Source organism: Pongo abelii, chromosome 9 (assembly GCF_028885655.2).
Source record: "Pongo abelii isolate AG06213 chromosome 9, NHGRI_mPonAbe1-v2.0_pri, whole genome shotgun sequence".
Classification (NCBI taxonomy): Eukaryota; Metazoa; Chordata; class Mammalia; order Primates; family Hominidae; genus Pongo; species Pongo abelii.
The window spans coordinates 118012875-118024508 of record NC_071994.2 but is presented as its reverse complement, the minus strand read 5'-3'; the positions used below and the strand labels follow the sequence as shown (position 1 = coordinate 118024508).

The following is an 11634-nucleotide window of genomic DNA, read 5'->3' as shown; positions in this document are numbered from 1 at the left end:
GAACTGAGAAGAGGCCAGAGCAAGAAGGCCTCAGTTAAAGAGTTTGGGTTTTATTCTGAGCATTGAGGAGTTTCAGCAGAACAGAGGTGGCCAGGTTTGCCCTTTAGAACTTCCACTCTACTGCTGTCCTTCATTCCTCATTCATTCACTAACCAATTCATTCAATACATATTGAACACCTACTGCATGCCAAGAGTGTGCTAGCCCCCTTGTGGGGAGGATGAGGATTGGAACTTGGGATTCAGTTTGGAAACTGCAGCAGAATTCAAGAGAGAGGAGACAGAGGCCTGCAGTAAAGTGATGGAAGTGAAGATGGAGAATTTGGGGCACATGTGAGAGTGTTTTCAGCAGTAGAAACTATAGGGCTTGATGACAGGTTACATGGGGCTGTGTAGGGATAAAAGCTGATAATAATAATTACAACATTTATTGAGTCTTTTCTATGTGCTAGGCATGATTCCAACCTCTTTATATGCGTTAACTTTTTAAATTCTCACAACAACCTATGAGTTCAGCTCTATTATTATCCCCATTTTTTACATAAGGAAACTGAAGCACAGAGAGGTTGAGTGACTTGGCCAAAGTCACACAGCTAGTAAGAAATAAAGCCAGGATTTAAACATGAACAGGAGGAAAAGAGACACATTCCTAATGTGGAAACAGCCTGGGTAAAGGGGATGGGTAGAGGTGGACATGTCAGGTGGAAAGGAGGAGAAAACATGTATTTAATCAATTTTGACAATTTTAGATAAATCAAAAGTCAAATGAGGTATCGCAGAGCCTTTAGGGCTTGGGATGAAGCCATTGGAGGCCACTTCCTCAAATCAAAATTTTCAACAATTTCAGGAGAGCAAACTTAACCTCTGAAAATAGGGGCAGGTTTTGGGGACAGCTTGCTTAGGGGGTCCAATAGTTCTCTGGATCCAGGCTGGAGCAGAAGGGCCCTATTCTTTGTTGAGTTGGAACATGCTGAGAAATGTGCTTTTGAATTCTAATTATTTTTGAGTTCTATCATTCATTGTCTTCCTCTTCCGATCAGTTCCAGGAAACCTCTCCTTACCATTGTAGTCCATCAGCATTCTCGCATGTCCTTGGGTCATGCTGACAAGTCCATTGCATGTATGTTCTTAAAGGGTGTTGTGTATGTATATATCCAAGACTGGCTACATAATTTGCAGATCCCAGTGCAAAATTAAAGTAAGGGCTCCTTTTCTTTAAAGTTTCAAGAAAAACTTCAAGACAGTAACAGCAGTGCCTTAAACTGAGGACTGAGTCCTTCTGAGCACAGGGCACTGAGTGACTACACACCCATGAAACTGGCCCTGCATATATCACTCGCCTAGTTGCATTATACCTGTCTATCTTTAGGGTAAGGACTATGCCTGCTGCCCAAAAATTAGTTAGGAGTACAAAAAAACCCACCAAATTTTGGACAAACGATAAGGGAGAAGGGAAGTGAACTTACATTAATAAGTACATACATGCCTAGCCTGCAGTAACAGTGTTTTGTAGACAAGTAAATGAAGGCTAAGTGATTTGCCTAAGGTTAATTGCTGCTAATAATGGATGGGCCTGGATGGGCATGCCTATTTTTCTGCTCTAAAGCCCATGCACTTCGCAATATACCCTCCAGTAGAGGGATGACTCATATGAAGGGGACCTAAGCTAGACCCATCCCACAACATTTCCACCCCCTTCATCAAACCATTAAATTATTGAAATGCTCATAAGGTCAAGGAGCTTGGGGCATAATTTTGTTCTTGCTGAACCCCACTTGATCTTACCTGGGTGGCTTTCAGTGTTTACAAGAATCAGAAAAACTGAAGTTAGAGATGACCTAGGGATCTAAAATGGGCAGAGAGGCTCAGGAAAGGAACATGTCAACAAGTTCTGACTGATACATCTTACGTGCCTGGCCCTGTGCAGTAGGCTGCACATGGAGAGAGGTACAGTCAAAGATAGAGTGAGACTCAGGAACAGCATAAGGTTCTCTTTGCACATTTTGTTAATTGTGCAAGCTTCAAGTTTAATCTTTATATTAAATTTCTGAAATATGCACAGCATAAAAACAGCCCCATTGTAATGGCTTCATGTGGATTTTTGCTTAGTAAAGCAATGGTTCCCAATGTTTTTCTTCTTTCTAATGCTAAAAATACTTTGAAATCTCCCACATCAAAGTAGTTTTTCTCTAAGTATTGATTCATCAAGAAACCATGTAATGACAAAAAGCCATGCTTTAAAATGTGTTTTATTCATTGCAACATTTGTGGCATTTGACAGATAATTGCACATAGTATGTATGAGATACATTATCAGTGGAGGCCGGAGACTGTGCTAGGTGCACCTGAAGTTGAACTCACCCAGACATGCCCCATCCCACATGCATGCATGCACATAAATGAACATGCACAGATGAGAAAGCCACTGAGCTGGTGCAAGGAAGCCCACAGTATGGAGTCTTGGCTTGAGCTGCAGCTCGCAGATGCCATCAGATTATGAGCCTGTTCCAAGGGGCGTGTGTTTGGAGATTCCCAGGCTTCTGTTTGCAAACCAGCCTGGACTGGTCCCTCCTCAGGCCTTCTGTGGACATGGCAGAGAGACGAATGGTCTGATTTACAAGGAGGAAGCTGGGAGCAGCTACCTGAAGCTCAGCCCAGACAAACAGATCCTAGAATGAGGGAGATGCCAGAGGGAGGATCTCATGGCAGCTCCTGGGAGGAACCTGTGATTACACCTTTTTGATTATAACCACTGGGTGGATACAGCAGCTTTGTCTAGTGAAGTTATTCTTCCTGCAGCATGCTTCCCTGTGATGAGTGCAGCAATTACAGTTGATCGGGGCATAAATAGCTATCAAGATTCTCTGTTGTCCTGGGAGTTGGCATTAATAAGGATGAGTTGAGGGAGTGTGGCCCTGACCCCCAGAGCCCCAGCAGGGCACCTCCCTGCCGGCCCCTCTCCCCAGGGTGCAGCCATAAGCCCAGGAGCTTGGCTATTTATAGTCAGGCTCTGATATCTCCGATGATTACCTTTCAGATCTCAAGTGTGAGGTCTACTTTATGGAAATAACACGGTACAAACTAATTGCAGGCTTCAAAGTGCATCTATTTTTTTCTCACTTCCTCTTCTCTTGCCACCTTCTCCCCCACCCTCACCCTCACTCCATTCCCAGCACCGCCACTAGCTCATTTTTTTTGCAAAGATCAGAAGCAGCACTACGTGATTGGGAAGCTGACAGCCCTGCAGAAGGGCCACCATCTCTATTAACCCCTGGAAAAGGTGATTCTCTCAAGGGTACCAAAACCTACCAGACCAGGTTCAAACCCTGAAACTTTGCTGGAAATTTCTTAGGTTTTTGCTCAAAAGTTGGCATGATTCCAACAGAGCATGGTACGTTAGCATCTCCACAGCACCTTAGAAGTCAACCAGTGCAACTTCTAACTCAGATTTCTCCCCTTAGAACTTCCACATATCCATCCTTGCTGGAACATTTCTATAAAACTGAGTTTGCCCCTTTCCAGTGCCACCTGCTCTACGTTTAAAATAATTCTAATTATTAGAAAGTTCTTATTTTAAACTGTAATTTGTCTCTTTAGATATGCTCTGGGACAGAAGTGAGAACAAGAGATATCCCTTTTCCAGATGCTATCCTATAACCTACCCAAAGATGGCTACGCTACTGTCAGGCCCTGTCTAGCTCTCAGCCTTTGCTATCCCCCTTTGTCCTCAGCTGGGGCCACTTGATCACCTCTGGACTCAGCTCTGCTCCCAGGCGCTAGGACTAATCTTGGCCTGGGGCAGGAGGAATTTAAAGAGCTCAAACTCCACTGTGTGTGATTAAAAATCAATTTGCTCTCAATGCTAATCTGGATACTATGCTTCTTTCGTTGTGTCCTTTTTCTGATTAAACTGGCTTCTACTGATTTTTGTGATAATAATGGCTATCATTTTTATGAGTGTCTGCTATGTGCCAGACACTGTGCTAAGCATGTGATAGTTAATTTAATTCTCCCAGCAGTTCTCTAAGGTACACATTACTATCCTCAGTTTACAGATGAGAAAACTGAAGCCTAGAGAAGTACAGTGGCTTTCCCAAGGTCATGGAGGTAATAAGTGACAGAGCTAAAGATGCAACCCATACTAACTTCATTCTCTGGCCTTACGACTGGTGACCACAATGCAATGCCATCTACCCCAGCCCTTCCTTGTGCCCTCAGGATTGGTGCCTGCATCCTGTCCTTGCTGATACTCGTGTCCCTCTCAGCACCCTTGAGTGTGGGGTTTGCCCTTGTAAGTCCCCAGTGTGCAGGCTGGAGTCCTACCTGAATCCCAACCCAGGGGTAAGGCCCGGCCATCTGCCTGAAGACTTCCTAGCACTGCCTGGCTGTTTGCCTCATTCCGTCTATTTTGCATGCTTGGATTTTTCTCACCATTCTTTTCCCCTAGCCTGATTGTGGTAGTTGCAATCTGCATATTTTCTCTTCTTCATGATCACAATGATGAGGCTATTGGAGAAGAGACAGCCCCTATCCCTAACTTCTTTTTTTTGTGGTCTTTAAAGCCATTTCTTTTTTTTTTTTTGCGTTTATTTTATTTTAGTATTATTATTATACTTTAAGTTTTAGGGTACATGTGCATAACATGCAGGTTTGCTACATATGTATACATGTGCCATGTTGGTGTGCTGCACCCACTAACTCGTCATTTAGCATTAGGTATATCTCCTAATGCTATCCCTCCCACCTCCCCCCACCCCACAACAGTCCCCAGTGTGTGATGTTCCCCTTCCTGTGTCCATGTGTTCTCATTGTTCAATTCCCACCTATGAGCGAGAACATGCGGTGTTTGGGTTTTTGCCCTTGCGATAGTTTGCTGAGAATGATGGTTTCCAGTTTCATCCATGTCCCTACAAAGGACATGAACTCATTTTTTATGGCTGCATATTATTCCATGGTATATGTGTGCCACATTTTCTTAATCCAGTCTATCCTTGTTGGACATTTAGGTCAGTTCCAAGTCTTTGCTATTTTGAATAGTGCCGCTATAAACATATGTGTGCATGTGTCTTTATAGCAGCATGATTTATAATCCTTTGGGTATATACCCAGTAATGGGATGGCTGGGTCAAATGATATTTCTAGTTCTAGATCCCTGAGGAATCGCCACACTGACTTCCACAATGGTTGAACTAGCTTACAGTCCCACCAACAATGTGAAAGTGTTCCTATTTCTCCACATCCTCTCCAGCACCTGTTGTTTCCTGACTTTTTAATAATTGCCATTCTAACTGGTGTGAGATGGTATCTCATTGTGGTTTTGATTTGCATTTCTCTGATGGCCAGTGATGATGAGCATTTTTTCATGTGTTTTTTGGCTGCATAAATGTCTTCTTTTGAGAAGTGTCTGTTCATGTCCTTCGCCCACTTTTTGATGGGGTTGTTTTTTTCTTGTAAATTTCTTTGAGTTCATTGTAGATTCTGGATATTAGCCCTTTGTCAGATGAGTAGGTTGCAAAAATTTTCTCCCATTCTTTAGGCTGCCTGTTCACTCTGATGGTAGTTTCTTTTGCTGTGCAGAAGCTCTTTAGTTTAATTAGATCCCATTTGTCAATTTTGGCTTTTGTTGCCCTTGCTTTTGGTGTTCTAGACATGAAGTCCTTGCCCATGCCTATGTTCTGAATGGTATTGCCTAGGTTTTCTTCTAGGATTTTTATGGTTTTAGGTCTAATATTTAAGTCTTTAATCCATCTTGAATTAATTTTTGTATAAGGTGTAAGGAAGGGATCCAGTTTCAGCTTTCTACATATGGCTAGCCAGTTTTCCCATCACCATTTATTAAATAGGGAATCCTTTCCCCATTGCTTGTTTTTCTCAGGTTTGTCAAAGATCAGATAGCTGTAGATATGCAGCATTATTTCTGAGGGCTCTCTTCTGTTCCATTGATCTATATCTCTGTTTTAGTACCAGTACCATGCTGTTTTGGTTACTGTAGCCTTGTAGTATAGTTTGAAGTCAGGTAGCATGATGCCTCCAGCTTTGTTCTTTTGGTTTAGGACTGACTTGGCAATGAGGGCTCTTTTTTGGTTCCATATGAGCTTTAAAGTAGTTTTTTCCAATTCTGTGAAGAAAGTCATTGGTAGCTTGATGGGGATGGCACTGAATCTATAAATTACCTTGGGCAGTATGGCCACTTTCACAATATTCATTCTTCCTACCCATGAGCATGGAATGTTCTTCCATTTGATTGTATCCTCTTTTATTTCATTGAGCAGTGGTTTGTAGTTCTCCTTGAAGAGGTCCTTCACATCCCTTGTAAGTTGGATTCCTAGGTATTTTATTCTCTTTGAAGCAATTGTGAATGGGAGCTCACTCATGATTTGGCTCTCTGTCTGTTGTTGGTGTATAAGAATGCTTGTGATTTTTGTACATTGATTTTGTATCCTGAGACTTTGCTGAAGTTGCTTATCAGCTTAGGGAGACTTTGGGCTGAGACAATGGGGTTTTCTAGATATACAATCATGTCATCTGCAAACAGGGACAATTTGACTTCCTCTTTTCCTAATTGAATACCCTTTATTTCCTTCTCCTGCCTGATTGCTCTGGCCAGAACTTCCAACTCTATGTTGAATAGAAGTGGTGAGAGAGGGCATCCCTGTCTTGTGCCCGTTTTCAAAGGGAATGCTTCCAGTTTTTGCCCATTCAGTTTGATATTGGCTGTGAGTTTGTCATAGATAGCTCTTATTTTGAGATACGTCCCATCAATACCTAATTTATTGAGAGTTTTTAGCATGAAGGGTTGTTGAATTTTGTCAAAGGCCTTTTCTGCATCTATTGAGATAATCATGTGGTTTTTGTCTTTGGTTCTGTTTATATGCTGGATTACATTTGTTGACTTGCGTATGTTGAACCAGCCCTGCATCCCAGGGATGAAGCCCACTTGATCATGGTGGATAAGCTTTTTGATGTGTTACTGGATTCAGTTTGCCGGTGTTTTATTGAGGATTTTTGCATCGATGCTCATCAAGAATATTGGTCTAAAATTCTCTTTGTTTGTTGTGTCTCTGCCAGGCTTTGGTATCAGGATGATGCTGGCCTCATAAAATGAGTTAGGCAGGATTCCCTCTTTTTCTATTGATTGGAATAGTTTCAGAAGGAATGGTACCAGCTCCTCTTTGTGCCTCTGGTAGAATTCGGCTGTGAATCTATCTGGTCCTCGACTTTTTTTGGTTGGTAAGCTATTAATTATTGCCTCAATTTCAGAGCCTGTTATTGGTCTATTCAGAGATTCAACTTCTTCCTGGTTTAGTCTTGGGAGGATGTCTGTGTCGAGGAATTTATCCATTTCTTCTAGATTTTCTAGTTTATTTGCGTAGAGGTGTTTGTAGTATTCTCTGATGGTAGTTTGTATTTCTGTGGGATCGGTGGTGATATCCCCTTTATCATTTTTTATTGCGTCTATTTGATTCTTCTCTCTTTTCTTCTTTATTTGTCTTGCTAGCAGCCTATCAATTTTGTTGATCTTTTCAAAAAGCCAGATCCTGGATTCATTAATTTTTTGAAGAGTTTTTTATGTCTCTATTTCCTTCAGTTCTGCTCTGATTTTAGTTATTTCTTGCCTTCTGCTAGCTTTTGAATGTGTTTGCTCTTGCTTTACTAGTTCTTTTAATTGTGATGTTAGGGTGCCAATTTTAGATCTTTCCTGCTTCCTCTTGTGGGCATTTAGTGCTATAAATTTCCCTCTACACACTGCTTTGAATGTGTCCCAGAGATTCTGGTATGTTGTGTCTTTGTCCTCGTTGGTTTCAAAGAACATCTTTATTTCTGCCTTCATTTCATTATGTACCCAGTAGTCATTCAGGAGCAGGTTGTTCAGTTTCCATGTAGTTGAGCAGTTTTGAGTGAGTTTCTTAATCCTGGGTTCTAGTTTGATTGCATTGTGGTCTGAGAGACAGTTTGTTATAATTTCTGTTCTTTTACATTTGCTGAGGAGTGCTTTACTTCCAACTACGTGGTCAGTTTTGGAGTAGATGTGGTGTGGTGCTGAGAAGAATGTATATTCTGTTGATTTGGGGTGGAGAGTTCTGTAGATGTCTATTAGGTCTGCTTGGTGCAGAGCTGAGTTCAATTACTGGGTATCCTTGTTAACTTTCTGTCTCGTTTGATCTGTTGAATGTTGACAGTGGGGTGTGAAAGTCTCCCATTATTATTGTGTGGGAGTCTAAGTCTCTTTGTAGGTCACTAAGGACTTGCTTTATGAATCTGGGTGCTCCTGTATTGGGTGCATATATATTTAGGATAGTTAGCTCTTCTTGTTGAATTGATCCCTTTACCATTATGTAATGGCCTTCTTTGTCTCTTTTGATCTTTGTTGGTTTAAAGTCTGTTTTATCAGAGACTAGGATTGCAACCCCTGCCTTTTTTGTTTTCCATTTGCTTGGTACCTATTCCTCCATCCCTTTATTTTGAGCCTATGTGTGTCTCTGCACGTGAGATGGGTTTCCTGAATACGGCACACTGATGGGTCTTGACTCTTTATCCAATTTGCCAGTCTGTGTCTTTTAATTGGAGCATTTAGCCCATTTACCTTTAAAGTTAATATTGTTATGTGTGAATTTGGTCCTGTCATTATGATGTTAGCTGGTTATTTTGCTCGTTAGTTGATGCAGTTTCTTGCCAGTCTCACTGGTCTTTACAGTTTGGCATGATTTTGCAGTGGCTGGTACCAGTTGTTCCTTTCCATGTTTAGTGCTTCCTTCAGGAGCTCTTTTAGGGCAGGCCTGGTGGTGACAAAATCTCTCAGCATTTGCTTGTCTGTAAAGTATTTTATTTCTGCTTCACTTATGAAGCTTAGTTTGGCTGGATATGAAATTTTGGGTTGAAAATTTTTTCTTTAAGAATGTTGCATATTGGCCCCCACTCTCTTCTGGCTTGTAGAGTTTCTGCCGAGAGATCAGCTGTTAGTCTGATGGGCTTCCCTTTGTGGGTAACCCGACCTTTCTCTCTGGCTGCCCTTAACATTTTTTCCTTCATTTCAACTTTGGTGAATCTGACAATTATGTGTCTTGGAGTTGCTCTTCTTGAGGAGTATCTTTGTGGCGTTCTCTGTATTTCCTGAATCTGAATGTTGGCCTGCCTTGCTAGATTGGGGAAGTTCTCCTGGATAATATCCTGCAGAGTGTTTTCCAACTTGATTCCATTCTCCCCGTCACTTTCAGGTACACCAATCAGACGTGGATTTGGTCTTTTCACATAGTCCCATATTTCTTGGAGGCTTTGTTCGTTTCTTTTTATTCTTTTTTCTCTAAACTTCTCTTCACGCTTTATTTCATTGATTTTGTCTTCCATCACTGATACCTTTTCTTCCAGTTGATCGCATCGGCTACTGAGGCTTCTGCATTCATCACGTAGCTCTCATGCCTTGGTTTTCAGCTCCATCAGGTCCTTTAAGGACTTCTCTGCATTGATTATTCTAGTTATCCATTCGTCTAATTTTTTTTCAAAGCTTTTAACTTCTTTGCCATTGGTTTGAATTTCCTCCTGTAGCTTGGAGTAGTTTGATCGTCTGAAGCCTTCTTCTCTCAACTGGTCAAAGTCGTTCTCCATCCAGCTTTGTTCCATTGCTGGTGAGGAGCTGCGTTCCTTTGGAGGGGGAGAGGCGCTTTGATTTTTAGAGTTTCCAGTTTTTCTGCTCTGTTTTTTTCCCATCTTTGTGGTTTTATCTACCTTTGGTCTTTGATGATGGTGACATACAGATGGGTTTTGGGTGTGGATGTCCTTTCTGTTTGTTAGTTTTCCTTCTAACAGACAGGACCCTCAGCTGCAGGTCTGTTGGAATTTGCTAGAGGTCCACTCCAGACCCTGTTTGCCTGGGTACCAGCAGCTGTGGCTGCAGAACAGCAGATATTGGTGAACCGCAAATGCTGCTGCCTGATCGTTCCTCTGGAAGTTTTGTCTCAGGGGAGTACCCGGCTGTGTGAGGTGTCAGTCCACCCCTTCTGCGGGGGTGCCTCCCAGTTAGGCTACTTGGGGGTCAGAGACCCACTTGAGGAGGCAGTCTGCCCATTCTCAGATCTCAAGCTGCATGCTGGGAGAACCACTACTCTCTTCAGAGCTGTCACAGAGGGACATTTAAGTCTGCAGAGGTTTCTGCTGTCTTTTTGTTTGTCTGTGCCCTGCCCTCAGAGGTGGAGCCTACAGAGGCAGGCAGGCCTCCTTGAGCTGTGGTGGGCTCCACCCAGTTCAAGCTTCCCGGCTGCTTTGTTTACCTAATCAAACAACTAACTGGGCAATGGCGGGTGCCCCTCCCCCAACCTCACTGCCACCTTGCAGTTTGATCTCAGACTGCTGTGCTAGCAATGAGCGAGACTCCATGGGCATAGGACCCTCCGAGCCAGGTGCAGGATACAATCTCCTGGTGTGCCATTTTTTAAGCTGGTTGGAAAAATGCAGTATTAGGGTGGGAGTGACCCAATTTTCCAGGTGGCGTCTGTCACCCCTTTCTTTGACTAGGAAAGGGAATTCCCTGACCCCTCGCACTTCCCGGGTGAGGCGATGCCTTTCCCTGCTTCGGCTCATGCACGGTGTGCTGCACTCACTGTCCTGCACCTACTGTCTGGCACTCCCCAGTGAGATGAACCCGGTACCTCAGTTGGAAATGCAGAAATCACCCATCTTCTGCGTCGCTCACACTGGGAGCTGTAGACCGGAGCTGTTCCTATCTCCCTCCCTACCTTTTTTTTTTAAAAACAAAAACAAAAACAAAAAACAAAACTCCTTGTGGTCCCAAAAAGTAACCCAAGGTTATTTGTTTAGCCTGTGGGAGAGATCCTGGGAATCACTGAGAAAGCTTCATTTTGTCTTACATTTAAGGAGTGAGCTCTGATTGTACCGAATCTGACTACCTCCTTAGCAGCTACAAGAGAGAATCTTCCTTAGACCCCTACTCCAAAGAAGAAGATAGAAATATACTCTAAAGAGAAAACATCCCCTGGGAGTTTCATAAGGGAAATTACATTTTCAAATTCCTTCAGCATGGATCTGGATAGTAGTCTACAGAGTGTGGAGTTTGCCAAGATCTGTGGTTCTTTCCATCTGAAGCCTTTGTTCAGGAAGCCCTGGTCTTCCTCCTGCAGCCACATCTCAGGTCTGGGGCATTTTCCTACAAGGACACAACAATATTAAACTTTGTTAAGGAAGGAAGAAGAGCTACAAAGCAACTCACTCAGTAATTTTCTTGCTGACCCCAATCTAAGCTGGTTCTTATTCCTTATCTTGATTCTACTATGTAGACAAAAATGAAGACTTCTCTCTAAGACCAATCATTTTAAGGGGCAAATAAAAAGTGACAATGCAAATACACTCACAAAAAGACGAAATAACACCCAAACCCAAAATGAACAGAAACCAAAAACCAGCCTCTGCACTCATAAAACGTGATTGCTTTATGGTGAACAGACAGTCCACAATGAATGGCAAGTTAATTGTCTATTGATGTTGTCCTCTTCAGCCTCTTGGTAGGCAAGGATTTGATCATCTCATGTTCCTTAAAGATAAGACTGCAGACCATAGAATCTCACTGGAGATGATAACACAGTTTCCTGAGTGAAGGCTATAAAGGGACAAAACCATAGACTTT

General features: G+C 42.5%; 1 long non-coding RNA gene across 1 annotated transcript in view; it reads right to left on the bottom strand.

Annotated features, from left to right (window-relative positions):
- Positions 1 to 2232: 2232 nt before the first annotated feature.
- The window catches only part of LOC134759429 (uncharacterized), a 48566-nt gene continuing 39164 nt past the window's right edge, over positions 2233 to 11634 (bottom strand). The window contains exons 2-3 of the long non-coding RNA XR_010135556.1: positions 11012 to 11157; positions 2233 to 2580 (exon numbers count right to left, since the gene is read on the bottom strand). This is a non-coding gene — a long non-coding RNA (uncharacterized LOC134759429). The remainder of the gene's footprint in view (positions 2581 to 11011; positions 11158 to 11634) is intronic.